This window comes from Triturus cristatus, chromosome 5_2 (genome assembly GCF_964204655.1).
Source record: "Triturus cristatus chromosome 5_2, aTriCri1.1, whole genome shotgun sequence".
Taxonomy (NCBI): Eukaryota; Metazoa; Chordata; class Amphibia; order Caudata; family Salamandridae; genus Triturus; species Triturus cristatus.
In genome coordinates, this window is record NC_140588.1 from 964,016,665 (window position 1) to 964,028,948 (window position 12,284).

The window sequence follows — 12,284 nt, forward strand, 5'->3', positions numbered from 1 at the left end:
GGAAGAGAGTTCCAGAGTTTGGCAGCGTTCAGAGAAAAGGACCTACCTCCTGCTCTAGCTTTTTTAATTCTTGGGACTACGGCGAGAAAAGCATTGGTGGAGCGAAGGGTTTTACCGGGACAGTAAGGGGAGAGAAGTGAATGATTAATCTCCGGGCTCGCTCTATGAAATGCTTGATGCGATATGCAGAGAGCTTTGAACTTTATTCTCTCTCTGACGGGGAGCCAGTGGAGAGATCTGATCCCTGCCTCAGCTGACTGTCTGCGAGGGATCTGGAGAAGAGTGCGGGCAGCACAGTTCTGTGTTCTCTGCAGTTTTTCCAGCACGTACTCTGGGGCTCCTAAATATAGAGCATTGTTGAAGTCCAACCTGGATTGTACGAGACCCTGGATGACCACCTGCTTGGCTTCAAAGGGTAATATTGGCAGGATTTTTTTCAACATTCGGATAATCCCGAAGCAGGTTGCAGCTGTTTTTGTTGCCTGAGTATTTAGTGTGAGTTTGTTATCTAGCCACACTCCTAGGCTCTTTATATCTTCCTTCGGAGTTGGCATTGGTCCTAGACTTGCGGGCCATAGCTGGTAATGGGTGGTGGGAGGAGAAGGGCCGAGGATCATTATCTCGGTCTTATCACCGTTGAGTTTTAAGGATGACTTTGTCATCCAACTTTTGACATCCTCCATGCATGCTGCCAGATTGGATTGAGGGAGCACGCTGCTTTTCTGTGTCAGGGAAACCACCAGCTGGGTGTCGTCCGCATACGAAATGATTTTGATACCGTATTTTTGGACGACCCCGCCAGTGGCCTCATGTACACATTAAACAACGTGGGACTCAGTGAGGAGCCCTGGGGCACACCGCAGTTTAGGGGTTCACTTTTAGAGTAAGAATCGCCATCAAAGACCTGGAAGGTTCTATTGCTGAGAAATGAGCTCAGCCAGTCGAGGGCATTTCCTGAGATCCCAAGATCGAAGAGTCGGGATAACAGGGTTTTGTGGCATACTGTGTCGAATGCTGCGCTTAGATCGAGGAGGACCACTGCCACTGTTCCCCCTCGATCCAAGATCCTCCTCGCTTCTTCCGTAACGGCTACCAGCGCTGTTTCTGTGCCGTGTCTAGGGCGAAACCCTGTTTGGGTGGCGTCCAGTAGAAGGTTCTCCTCAAGGTAGTTGGTGAGATGGAGGTTGACGAACTTCTCCAAAATTTTACTTGCTCATGGTAGCAGGGAAATTGGGCGATAGTTATTAGGGTCTGATGGGTTGAGATTCGTTTTTTTTTAACAATGCTTTCACCATTGCTTGTTTCCTGGCGGGGGGGACAACCCCTGATGAAATGGAACTGTTGAGTAAGTCCAGAAGAGTAGGAAAAATGATTGGGTTGACCATATTCATCATCTTAGGGGGTGCAGGGTCGAGGGGAGAACCAGATTTTACCTGAAGTGCAAGAGATTTGAGTGATTCCAGGTCTAATAATGGAAATTCATTCAGGTGAACTTGCGTAGGTTGTTCAATGGCGCTTGTGGGTTGTGGTGTGACAGCTTCTGAGTTGGGGGTTGTGAATGATGAGTATATTATATTTATTTTTTGAAAGAAGAACTCAGCTAGTTCGTTGCAACAGGAGATAGAGTCGTGGGTTGTAATTATAGGTGGGGGGATTTTGGAGAGGGTTTTAACTACCTGATATATTTCTTTGGGTTTGGACCTAGCTGCCATGATTTTCTTTTTATAGTAGATGGATTGAGTAGAGTTTATTTCTATTTTATAAGCTCTGATATTTTCTCTGTATCTTTCTTTATCGGTGAAGGCGTATCCCAGGTGCCACTTTCTCTCCATTTTTCTGCACTGTCGTTTCAGTTCCCTGAGTTTGTCCGAGTACCAGGGGGCGGTTTCTCGGGCTCTTTTTAGCTTGGTTTTTCTTGCGGGGAGGATGGTATCAATGGAGTCCTCTAGCCATTTGTTAAAAGTTGTGCTATTTTGTTTGGGTTTTTTGGAAAGGATAGGTTTGGAATTGGAGAGAAGGCCAAACCACAACTCTGGCGGAAGTTTCGACCAATTTCTCATCTTCCGTGTAGTGGGAAGGGGGGGCGGCGTGGCTTTCCAAGTAGACCAGTTAAGGGGGATTAGATGATGATCCGTCCAGGGTGGGGGAGTGATGGAGCCGACTGTTAGAGTGGGGCAGTTGGTAAAGACTGGGTCAAGCAAGTGACCTTTGTCGTGAGTAGGCGCCTTTATTAGTTGTTGTAATTGGATCGCGGCGAGACTAGAAACGAGCTCGTTGGCGGTGCAGTCGGTGCTAACATCAAAATGAATATTGAAGTCACCCAACAGCGTGAAATTTGAGGGGGACATGGCCGTGTCTGCAGCGAACGAGGGTAAAGAGGAGGAAAAGTGGTTCAGTGGGCCTGGCGGGCGGTATATAAGAGCCCCTGTTAAGCTGTCGTTAGGAGTGAGCTTGAGGCGGAAGGACAAGCTTTCGCAGTCCGGGATTGGGTCAGAGGTGCAGTGGCATTGATAGATAGACTTATGGATGATGGCGAGGCCTCCTCCTTTCCCGCATGGACGGTCCCGGCGTTGAATTTGGTAGCCCGATGGCAAGGCTTGAATTACATCTGGGTCGCAGTCTAGGGTTAACCAGATCTCGGTTAAAAAGAGGACATCAGGGGATAGTTCGTCTAGAAGAAGTGAGATTTCTACTTTGTGTTTTGACATAGACCTGCAGTTTAGAAGCAGTAGGGTGAAGTTTTGCTGTGGCTGCTTAGTTTGAGCCATTTTTAAGTTAGCGTTACAGTGCTGGCAATAGGTCGGAAGATTGAGGGGATGATATCGGTGGAGGCAGCTGTCCTTCGTGGGGGTTTCAATGTCAAAAGGGTGGCAGAGTTATATTGCGTCCTATGGGAAGGATCAGGGGGGGTAGCCCCTGTTCCCGGCCGGACGCGGACGGGCGCAGACGGGCTTGCCTTAGGCGCGCAAACGGCGCTCCCGTTGCGCTCGTCCGCTGCGCTTCCGGTAGATGCACATTTTTGTCGTAGAGGGGAGGACGCTATGGGGGGGCGTGGCCTCGAAGGGGCGTGGCCAGGGTGCACGCCGGAGATGGCGGCAGCTAAAGTTTGTTTCCACTAAAGTCCGCAACAGGGTTTAAATCGGCTGTGCGGGTTAGCAAAGTGGGGGCTTCTGTCCCAAGAGTAGGCTTCAATAGGGTGAAGTTAAAAACACAGGAGTAATCAGTGACTTTCAATTTTTAAAACACAACACACCTAGCGCTCCCGGCTTCCGCCTCAGGAGTGAGTTTCCAGTTAGACGCTAGTATTCAGCGTCTTTTAAGCTGGGCGGGGGGGCGTGGCCTCGAAGGGGCGTGGCCAGGGTGCACGCCGGAGGTGGCGGCAACTAAAGTTTGTTTCCACTAAAGTCCGCAACAGGGTTTAAATCGGCTGTGCGGGTTAGCAAAGTGGGGGCTTCTGTCCCAAGAGTAGGCTTCAATAGGGTGAAGTTAAAAACACAGGAGTAATCAGTGACTTTCAATTTTTAAAACACAACACACCTAGCGCTCCCGGCTTCCGCCTCAGGAGTGAGTTTCCAGTTAGACGCTAGTATTCAGCGTCTTTTAAGCTGGGCGGGGGGGGCGTGGCCTCGAAGGGGCGTGGCCAGGGTGCACGCCGGAGGTGGCGGCAACTAAAGTTTGTTTCCACTAAAGTCCGCAACAGCGTTTAAATCGGCTGTGCGGGTTAGCAAAGTGGGGGCTTCTGTCCCAAGAGTAGGCTTCAATAGGGTGAAGTTAAAAACACAGGAGTAATCAGTGACTTTCAATTTTTAAAACACAACACACCTAGCGCTCCCGGCTTCCGCCTCAGGAGTGAGTTTCCAGTTAGACGCTAGTATTCAGCGTCTTTTAAGCTGGGCTGGGGGGGCGTGGCCTCGAAGGGGCGTGGCCAGGGTGCACGCCGTAGATGGCGGCAACTAAAGAGAACCCTCTTACGTACTGGGAGCCAGTGAAGTGTTCTCAAGAGGGGGGTCGTGTGGGTGCGTCGATCAGCAAAAAAAATCGCTCGGGCAGCAGCATTCTGTGCCACCTGAAGACGGTTGAGAAGGTATTCAGGTAGACCCAGATATAGAACATTCACATAATCGAGGCGAGACAATATCAAAGCCTGCACGACAATCCTTCTGTGCAATTGAGAGAGCAGTGGAAGAAAGTTTTGCATCATCCTGAGTAAGCCGAAGCAGGTGCCTACCACCGATTGAACCTGGGCGTTCATGGAGAGCTTACTATCCAATTTCACCCCCAGGTTCTTAACCGTGGTAGCCAAGTCGGAGGGCGGAGGCGTATTTGGAGGCCTCCAATCACGCCAGTTATCGTCTGGTGCCCCGCCAAAGAAAATCATTTCTGATTTATCAGAGTTGCATCTCAGGTGATTGGTGTTGAACCAGCTAAAAACTGCCGAAAGGCAGAGCTTGATGGTCTTCACATCCAAGACTTCACCCTTGGCACATGTGAATAGCAGTTGAGTGTCATCTGCATAAGAAACGATTCTGGCACCAAAGGATTCAACCAGCAGTGCCAGAGGAGCCACATACACATTAAACAATGTGGGGCTCAAGATGGAGCCTTGGGGGACTCCTACATTCATAGCTTGAATACAGGCCTCAAATGGGGGGGACCAGACAGTTTGCCGTCGGTTGGTTAGTTAGGACCGAAACCATTGTAAGGCGGTGTGCCCAATACCGCACCTCCAAAGACGATCGAGGAGAAGGTCATGGGGTACGGTATCGAAAGCTGCCGATAGATCGAGCAAGACCAACACTGCTCGCCCGCCTTTATCCAAGGTGACTTTTATTGATTCTGAGATCTCGAGGAGAGCGGTTTCGGTGCTATAATTAGCACGGAAACCGGACTGACTGGGATGTAGAATGTTATTAGATTCTATAAATTCTCCGAGGATATGATTAACATATTTCTCCAGAGTTTTGGATAGGGCAGGAAGCAGTGAAATGGGTCTATAGTTACTGGCCGTCGAGGGGTCCGCGGAGGTTTTTTTTAACAGGGAAAGAATTTTACCCAGTTTCCATTGCTCCGGGACAGTCCCCGAGGAAAGTGAGAGATTCAAAATCTTATTGACTGCTGAGTTAATTACCTCAGCAATCGAGGCCAGGATTTTTACAGGACAAGGGTCAGCTGGGGAGCCAGACTTTAGAGCACGAAGAAGATGTAAGGAATTCTCTAAAGGGATAGCAGGGATATGTCGTAGACAGTTTATAGTGGGAGGAGGTTGATGGAGCAGCCAGTCCAGCTTCGAGTCACAGTTGGGACTTGCCGCTTCAAAGGAGACTTGTAAAGAAGAAATTTTATTAAAGAAAAATAGGGCAATGTCATCAGTCCATGCTTTGGTAGGAGTAAAGGTTTTTTTTAAGACATTGGGGGACGTAAAATCTTTTACAACCCTAAAAAGTTCCGCACTTTTATTGCCTGCCTGCTCAATTAAGTTGAGGAAATTCATTTTGGCCATGCGAATTTTACAATCGTATGCTTTCAAAGCATCCTTATAAATTTGCTTAGCACAAGTATCATAGTCTTGTCGCCATATCCTTTCTAGATATTTACAATGGCTCCTGTTTTTCCTAAGATCTTCAGTAAACCAGGGTGCAGTTGGTCTACCTCTGTTGGCAACTCGAGTTTGGAGGGGGGCTATATTATTGACACAGGATTCAAGCCAGTTATCCAGCGAGGATACATCAGCTGCCAGATTATCCTTAAACAAAAGGGGATGTCTTTTCAGAAAGGTTCCTACGGCAACCGGGGTCATTGATTTAAATGACCTAAAACTATTGGTACGTGGTGCATAGGCCTTAGCTGTTGTAGCGAGTGGTTCTTTAATGCTAAAAGTAAGTAAGAAATGATCTGACCATGCTACGGGGAAGGGTGAGTCCATTTCAATAAATTTATTAGAGAAGACTTGGTCAAGTATGTGTCCCTTATCATGAGTGGGTTGAGTAACATAAGGAGAAAAATGAAGCATGTTTAAGGAATCTAACAACTTAGTTGAGTCTAAATTAAGGGGTGTATCCATGTGGATGTTAAAATCCCCTAAAATTAAGCAATGTTCATATTTGACAGCCAGGGCAGAAATGGCAAAATTCAGACCTTCTAAAAAACTATTAGCCTGCCCAGGCGGCCGGTAGATCAAGGCCCCAGCAATAGAATACTGTGGAGAGGTTTTAAGAAGGAAACTCATGCTTTCCGTATTCTCCAAATCTAACTTAGGGAGTATGGAGCAGGTAAATGTATTTTTATAGATGATTGCGACTCCTCCTCCACGTCCCCCTACACGATCACTCCTTACAATAAGGTAGTCCGTTGGAATGGCATTGGCAATCGTGGGGTTAGAGCCTTCATGCAGCCATGTTTCAGTGAGGAATAACACGTCTGGTTTGGAGTCTAAGAGGAGATCCAAGATTTGAAAATCATGTTGTTTTACAGAGCGGGCATTTAAAAGCCTCAGTTTTAGATCATTGTTAATATGCGTACTCGAGGGTGTGGATTGAACGGTTATACGTTCCCTTAAAGAGGGGTGGTGCGCAATGAACTGAGGAGGGGGAAGGGACCAGTGGCACACGTCACAACTCCAAGCTTCCATGGGGCCAACTGAGAGAGAGTGGGAGAAACAGTTTGCATCCTTATTAAGAATATTAAGGTCATCCAAGGTGTACTTGACTCGGGGATTAGAATTATTAGGAGGCATCCTACCTATATTAAAGTGTTCGGCAGGGTCCAGCGCGTCCGAGGTGCGGACGGGCGCAGACGGGCTTGCCTTAGGCGCGCCTCCGGCGCGCCAGCGGCGCGCCCGCTGCGCGCTAGCGCAGCGTGCCGTTTTATCCCTTCCGTAGTTAGGAAGACTAGACCGCGCCTTGCCAAGATGGCGGGTCAAAATGAATTATATTCCCCACTTCCTGATTCCCACAGAACATAGATCATAGTTCCCCTGCGCGAGGACGAATTCAGTGGAGTGCACGGTAAAACTTTGCTAAAATCAGTTATAACACTTAAAGCATCCAGACAAAGTTAAAAAGATAAGTCACAGGATAAAAACAATTCAAACAAATTCATAGCGAGAAAAGTGCAAATTTAGCGAGATATGCAAATTAGCAAGATAGCAGCGAGATAGATAGTCATGTGCATCAGCTTGAGTAATCTATTACGGGTCCGCGCGCGCTAGCGCAGCGTGCCGTTTTATCCCCTCCGTAGTTAGGAAGACTAGACCGCGCCTTGCCAAGATGGCGGGTCAAAATGAATTATATTCCCCACTTCCTGATTCGCACAGAACATAGATTATAGTTCCCCTGCGCGAGGACGAATTCAGTGGAGTGCAAGGTAAAACTTTGCTAAAATCAGTTATAACACTTAAAGCATCCAGACAAAGTTAAAAAGATAAGTCACAGGATAAAAACAATTCAAACAAATTCATAGCGAGAAAAGTGCAAATTTAGCGAGATATGCAAATTAGCAAGATAGCAGCGAGATAGATAGTCATGTGACTGCTGCTTAAAGGACTGCTGCTTTACTGGACTCTTGCCTTGCTGTTCTGCCCTGCTGCCTGCTGTTATCCTGCCTGGGTGAGGGGGACTGGTCCTGCATCACTTGAACCTAGAGTGACTCCAAGGGCTTGCTGGCTTGCCTCCTCTTCTAAGTCTCAGAGACATCAAAGACATCAACTCATCCTGATGCAGCACTTGGACTTTGCTTTGTGGTAAGTGTTCCCTGCCAAGTGGTGCCAACCCAGTTCTGGGCCCTTGGAAGTGGGTATACATTGCGGCTTCAACCAGAACCCACCCATCCTCATAACAACCATCGCATCTTCGCCTTTGCATGAGCCGTAACCAGAGCATCCTCATCGTTGCATGGAGCAGGCCTGTCTTATCGCATTCAGAACCAGTGGATCGAACTCGGATCCGACGCATCGCCACAGTTGCCTGAAGAAAATCGATGCATCTCATCCACTGCGGGATTCGACACCGATGCTCTGCTTCAGCTGCAACCTGCATCTTCGACGACGATGCATCCCGGATCAAAGTGCTATGGTTTAACGTGCCTAAGTGGGCCCCCGTATCTTGCAAGTGCTTCATCGCGGTCGGCCTGAACTTTTACTTTGCCCTGTTTGAGCGTGACCAGATATCTCATTAAAGTGCATATTGTTTCTAAGCAGTATTTACAGTTTATTCTTTGGCAATTCATATCTCAACATCTACTTATTGTACTTTTGTTGTTTTTGGTCTTATTTTATTTATAGAATTATTCTCTATTTTTCTAACCTGGTCTGGTGTCTTTTTGTGGTGTTTTCACTGTGTTACTGTTTGAAGTGCTGCACAAATACTTTACACATTGCCTTTTAAGTTAAACGTGACTGCTCTTTGCCAAGCTACCAGAGGGTGCACACAGGACAATTTGGGGTGTGTTGTGACTTACCCTGACTAGGATTTTGGTTCTGGGTTACACAGGGTTCATACCTCAGCCAACCAGAAACCCAATTTCTAACGGCTAGTCACTGAAAGCCGAGTCAGGCTTGAGCCAGATGCCTGGCACTGGCTCCGCTAGAGGTCCTTGTGTAGCGGTGAGCCCAAAACAAGGTGAGCTTTCATTTGGCTTCTGCTTGTCACCCACACTTCTCATAGAGTTAAAATCAAAGTATTACAAGTTTATATAAAAAGGAGAGACAAATGAATACCCATTTAGTGATTGATTTGTACAAATTGAAACTAGATATTATTCCTGGCTTCCCCCGTAACCAAATGGTGTTGCCGTAGCCAAATATTTTATTTCACCTGTCACTTCATTATCACATATCAAATCACTTTTGAATACGAAGCTCAGAATACGAGCTGTATAAAAACTAGTGTATTCATTTATTAGACTATAATATTGCCCTATCTGTAAGAATGCGACCACATACAATATGCACATGACAACTGACTTGTCTCTTAGGTCACTAACGGCATTGTTGCCAGAGTGCAGAATTGGCAGGAATGGTTACAAGTTCATGGTTAAAAATAATTTACTTTTAAAATGTGCAGTAACGTCAAAGCTTCAGCATGTTAAGGAAACAGTTTAAATATTGGAGATATTTTAATGAATACTACGTGATTCTTGTTGCATACATGGGATACATTTGCTCTACCTGTTAATTTGTTGGCTCACCCACCTCTAAAATTTCACAATGATAAAGGAGGCTCTTTCAAATAAAATATTTGCCTAGGATCACACAATTTAGTCCAGCAGTACGCAGCTTGATATTTTAGTAGTGCCCCCACCTCTGATTGTGCTGCTCTGTTTGCAAACCCCTCACTTGACATGCAGGAAGAACATTTATAAATGCGCAAAGCAGGTTACAATAAGCCCTCTCAAGTGCACAGGAACCAGGGAGGCAAGAGCGAAGTTGTTCTTGACAAGCCCAGGCCCAAGCAACAGGACCAATTAAAACATTCTGATGGCGAGCGGTTAAAAGCCCTAGCATTGGCGCATCACATACAAGCCAATCTGTAATGTTACAGGCTGTGCCCACAGTCTTCCAAAGCCGTTGGAGGGTAAAATCCAGCCACAGCATTGGCTAAAACCCTACAATGTTCAACAATTACGGACAAACTGAATCAGTTGAAGAAACCATTACGGACAGAGTCTGAGATTGTGCACTGTCTGTGTAAATAACAGATTGGTGGTCACCCTACCTGTGACAGAAAGCACTCTGAATGTGTAAGTTATTACTTTACACTTGAGTTACAAACAGTATAACATAGACTGCCACAAAATCGGCAAAAGAATTAGGTTAAAGACTAAAAAAAAGTACTTCCAATGAATAGATTTTAGCGATATAGTATGTATGGAGTGCAACATTTGTTTTTTTTGTAACTGCCCATTAAAAGCATGCACGCCTCAGCTCAGCTGGTAACACCCTTACAACACCTCTCAAAAAGAATACATCGTTATCATTATGAAGTGTCAAGTGACTCCATCAATTGAAAGAAATACTGGCTTCCAAGCAGCCTTTACATTTGTAAATTAACCAATTGTGCACATTTACATTTCTTTCAGGCAGCAGGCAAGAAGGCAATTTAGCAACCTGCCCCTCTCTTGGCTTCACAGGAGGCTCCCTTCCCTCTTAAGCTGCATCACCTGAAGTGCCGGCATTAACCTCTTTTAATGGGAAGGCTAAAATTACGGACAAAGGCTGTCCGTTTAAACAAGAGTCACGGACAAGAGGGCTAATTTACGGACAGTCCTTGTAAATGTAATGTAATGTAAAAGTAACTTCTAAAGTGCAACTGTTACTCCATATAGTCTCCTGGCGCTCTGCAGTGACAACGTAGGATCCGAGAAACAAGAGATAAAGACACAGAATTAGTTGTTCAGGAAGAGCCATGTGTACAACCGAAATAGAGCAGTGGAAGTAAGGCATCTCAGATCCAGCAGCAGGAGGACTGCCTCCCATTCTAGATTTACGTATCTAAGGGATTTTGATCAAAAGATGATTTGCTGAACGCAGACTTCTAGAAGGGATGTAGAATCCGATTCTTGCTTTCAGGTAACTAGGACCTGTTCCATGCAAAGCTCTATGTATGAGTAGTAAAGTTTCGAACGTAATCCTCTTCCTTTGAGGGTGCCCACGCAGCTCTCTGAGGAAAGGGAACACATGGGTTTTTAGGGGTAGGCTGAGTATTGTGCGTGCTACCGCGTTCTGGACCACCTGCAGTCTATTAATGAGGTAGTCTGGAAGGTCCAGGTATAGAGCATTACCATAATCCAGTTGCACTGTAATCAGAGCTTGGACCGCCAGTTTGCTACCAGGCAGATACAGGAAGTGCAAGAAAATCCTCAACATACGAAGTATGCCAAAACATGTTCCCACTATTGTGTTTATTCGAGAAAGAAATGAAAGTTGGGCATCAACCTTAATGCCTAGATTTTGAATAGCATTAGTGTGAGCACATGGGGGACAAGCATCCTTGGCAGAAAGTCTGTTAAACTTCCGATCTTAGACCGAAAAAGAGGAGCTCGGTTTTGCCATCATTGCATTTCAACTGGTATAGAGAAAGCCATTCAAATATGGCGGCCAAACCCTTTCTGGTTTTCTCCCCCGGGAAAGTTTGGCTCCTGCCCCACAAGAAAAGCAGGTGTCTGTCAGCACCGTAAGAGACCACTTTAGCACCCAGCGTCTAAATCAGGTTGGCCGGCATTCCATAGGTGGTGCATGGGTGTTCCAAGAACTGCGGGGCTGGCATCTGCCACGCCAAAAGTATGGCGGTTGAGCCGGCCTCCTCCGGATCAGGATGCAAGCCTGTCGCGCACATTGGTGACATGACGGGCGTGCCTCCTCACTCATAGGTCCCGGCCTGGGGGCGTGAGCCGGAAGTGATTAGAATCACTTCCGGGTCACACGATTGGGCAACGTCAGGCCAGTTAGAACTGGCCTGGCCATAGAAATCAGATCAAAGGCTGGGGAGCGCAGGTGTCTGTCTATTCACTCCTTGCTCCCCAGCCTGCCCCCGGCCTCGCTAGGAGGCTGTAACTTTATTCACCAAGTTCGGGGCAGCTTTGCAGCTATGTTTGAGCAGGGAAAAGGTCACACTGCACCAGCTACAACAGACAGTAGGGCAACAAATTTTGCCTTAAGATGGCAAGGCCGTATCCCGATCCATCTCACAGGCCATGGCTGGGCTCAGGGAGAAACACCACCACACAAGGCTGTCAGCTGAGGTTAGGCAGGACATGCGGATTTGGCATTCCTGCAGGACTTCAATGGCAGAGTAGTGTGGCCCGGTCCTCCCACTACCTCCGCGGAGTTGGGTTTAATGACTGACGCCTTGGGCAGTGAGGGATTCGGTGCCGTACTCTGTACCGAGTGGGTGGCACAAAGGTGGCCTGCATGATAGTTGGAGATTGGCTTGACGGGGAACATCGGTTTCCTGGAGCTCTTCCCCATCTGGGTGGCATTGACGGTATGGCCAGAGCAACTGCGTAATCAATCAGTGGTGTTCTGGTCAGACAACATGACCGTCGTGGAATGCATCAATCAGCAAGCTGCCTGGTGTAAGATGATTCTCCGCCTCTTGAAGGAAATTGTTCTCATATGCATGAAGCTAAATGTACAATTTAGAGCTAAACATGTGCCAGGTGTTCTCGACCATGCTGCTGACGCACTTTCTCACTTAACCCCTTAAGTGCCACGCCCTTTCCCCACCCTGTGCCGGGCGTTGCATTAGCGGGCGGGGTTCATGACGAGATAGTCTCGTCATGGGCACAGC

General features: G+C 47.2%; 1 long non-coding RNA gene across 1 annotated transcript in view; it reads left to right on the forward strand.

The window, feature by feature from the left end:
• The first annotated feature begins 259 nt into the window (after window positions 1-259).
• Window positions 260-12,284, forward strand: part of LOC146829482 (uncharacterized) — a 162,847-nt gene continuing 150,822 nt past the window's right edge. The window contains exon 1 of the long non-coding RNA XR_014961992.1: window positions 260-415. This is a non-coding gene — a long non-coding RNA (uncharacterized LOC146829482). The remainder of the gene's footprint in view (window positions 416-12,284) is intronic.